Source organism: Pantherophis guttatus, chromosome 7, assembly GCF_059756535.1.
Source record: "Pantherophis guttatus breed Tessera chromosome 7, ASM5975653v1, whole genome shotgun sequence".
NCBI classification, from domain to species: Eukaryota; Metazoa; Chordata; class Lepidosauria; order Squamata; family Colubridae; genus Pantherophis; species Pantherophis guttatus.
Genome location: NC_142069.1, coordinates 30,540,731 through 30,543,959, shown reverse-complemented (window position 1 = coordinate 30,543,959; position 3,229 = coordinate 30,540,731).

Here is a 3,229-nt window from a genome sequence, read left to right as displayed (position 1 = left end):
GTTCTCCACTCCTTTTCCCTCCCCTCTCCGGCCTCACCTCCTCACCTCGTGTTGTCTGCACGGCAAGCAACCAAAGGAAATGGCGGGGACCAGCTGCGCATGTGTTTAAATACTTTTGGGGGGGGTTATTTTCAGGGGGGGCTTATTTTAGCGCATGCGCTGACAAGCTTGATTGGGCTTATTATCAAGGGATGTCTTATTTTCGGGGAAACATGGTATATGGATATGGAAATTAAGAGGAAATCAAGTTCTATGCTGGGGAAATGATACAAAGCATATCGAAGAGAGGCTGATGGCAGTTAGAGTGCAACAGCTCACGGAATTGCTCAATATAAGTCTCTGGCATTGGCTGAAATTCTGTAATTAGACCTCTTCTGGGGGGGGGATTATATATTTATAATGATCAGGGCTCTTTCCTTTTGCTCTTTTTGTTGGTTCCATACAGGTAGTCTTCAATTTATGATTATAATTGAGTCCAAAATGTATGTTGCTAAATGAGAAATTTGTTAAGTGAGTTTTGCCCCATTTTACAACTTTTCTCACATTTGTTAGTGAAACATTGCAGTTAATTAAATTAGTAACATGGTTGTTAAGTGAATCTGATTTCCTCATTGACTTTATTTGTCAGAAGGTCATAAAAGGGGATCACATGACTCCGGGATACTGCAACTGTCATAAATGTGAGTCAGTTGTCAAGCATCCAAATGTAAATCATGTGACCATGGAGATGCTACAATGGTCATAAGTGTGAAAAATCATAAGCCACTTTTTTCAGTTCTATCGTAACTTTGAACAGTCACTAAATGAGCTATTGTAAGTCGAGGACTACCTGTATGTCCCTTGCCACCTGTGTGTTTTATTTTGACATACAGCTACACAAGTGGCTGTAAGCCTCCCTTGCCTCCTTCTCTCATCATGATTTTTCTAGTGAACCTTTTATTTATTCAGTCTTCCCTGGATAAAGAATCTGTTTGTGAAATAGGTTTCAAACAATAAAATGTAGGGATTATAATAGTAGTTTTTGTTTTTTTAAGTATAACTGTTTTGGTTTCATTGTGTTATTACCTCCAGAGTTACCCAAGGATTAGCCATTATGGAGGCAGCAGATGGATTTTCCTTATGTTTTAAGGGACATAGCCCAAGACTCTGCTCCTACTAAAACAATAATAATAACCTTTAACGTCATCAAAGATTCGGATCTGCCTGTCCCTGGTCCTTGGGAAGCATTTGATAAGAGGATAAAAATGCCAAATGCAGTCTGAACACCTGGCTATGCAATAAACTATAATAAAGTGAAGAATTTGATCATTTTACTGTTCTGCCCCATATGCTAATATTTCCTGGTCAAAGAAGTGGACTTCAAAGTTTTCCCTAACCCAGCGCTCTTTATATGTGAAGGATTAGATCCCTCACTATCTCTGCTCAGGACAGTGATGAAGAGGTATAGTCCAAACTATCTGGTCTGCACAGGTTGGTAAAGAAGGAAGGCAGTTTGTACTCATTTGTCAATGCTTGCAGAATTCTGACAGGGATGCTGAATTAGGCAGTTGTTATATTTCTATAAATAATAGAAATAAATTAGAATCACGTTTGAGGCATTTCTTATTGCTTATTGGTGGAGGCATCTTTAAAAAGTTTATTTATACATTTGAATGCATGTACCCTGCATCTTTCCTTCAATTTGTGGTTCCCGACACCCCCAGACTGCACGATTAATTTTCAGCATTTTTAACTTTAAAAAAATGTGTACATCAAATACTTAAGAACTTATGGCAGCCACTTTTTCCCTTAAGGGAAATCATACCAAAAAAAAAAAAAAAATTGCAGGCTTTACTCTGTAAACAAATATATTTCTAGCATCTCCAGGGAGAAAAGTAAAAATAAAGCCCATGGCTGAAAAAGTGACATATTCCTTTTTTAAGGAATATGATCAGAGACATGTTACTGTTCTCCAGGCAGTAAGTGCACATTTGAATTAAACTAGGCCAAGCTGAAGGAACAATCCTCCAGCATTCTCTATGGGTCACATTTTAAAAGTCAACCTTTTCTTTTCCCATAGTCCTGATATAGACAGGCAGGCAGCCTTCCAGCTGGTGGAGCTCAGAGTTCTCAGCAACTGGGGCCATCCAGAATACACCTGCATTTATCGCTTCCGTGTGCATGGGGAGCTGGTCTCATAACGTCTTCTTGCACCACTAGCTCAAAAGTCACCTGCCTCAAGATCTGCACTTCAAACTGTGAAAGGCAGTTGGGAAGCAGCGCCAGGAAGACAGGCAGCTTCGAATGGGCAATATATCTTTTTTGCTATGTTGCACAGAGATGGGATGTAAGCTGTGACACTCCCTGATCAGTCAGCTCTCTCCTGGAAACAACACTCTTCTGAGTGCAGAGGAAGAAAGAGGCCTTTTGGATTGGTATTTTATATTTAGTTGTTCTTAAAGCAGATTTTTAAACATATTTAATCCAGTTTATATTTATCCCCTCCTTTATACGTCTCCAAACCTGATTTCTGGTTGTCCCTTTAAAGCTCAATTTTCTGGGGACTGAAGGCATATTTAAACGAGCTAAGCAATGCAGGGAAAAAAAATTGGCAGTGGCATAAGGTTTGGTGTGAAGTAAGGATATAAAGCCTTTGCCAGGTTCTAGGGTCCTGTTTAGGCCCTCATTTGTGTGTTCCCCCTTCCCCCCAAAGCCTCCATCTCTTCATAGAGGTGCCTTTTACTGTGCCTACTCTGAGTGGTTCTGGGGGATACAGAAGGTGTGCTGGAAACTCTGGGCAGTTAAAAGTTTTTTAAAAGTGACATAACTTTGGTCACCTTTATATCATGATCATTTTGTGTGGAGACAGGTAAAGGAATGTTTTCATGAAATCTGTCATGGATGAGGATTGTAGATTTGGGGCCATTCCTCTTCTTGCGTAGACAGGATTCTGATTAATTTTTTTAACCTATCCATAAAAGATTGAGATTGAATTCCATGGGAAGCAACAATGCACAGATTCAAAAGCTACAGAGAGAAATGGGGGATTGTTTGTTAGGGAACTGTTATGTGTTTAAAAGTTGGAAGTTGCACTTTTGAAGAATGGAAAAAAAGTTTCTCTATGGGGAAAATACTGTAAAGATAAAAGAGTTATTTAAAGGAGAACACAGCACTGTGACTTTCTTAATGCTTGCCAGCATTGTACGTTCATCTTTCTGAACAAAAGAGTGAAATAAAGAAGACACCAGAC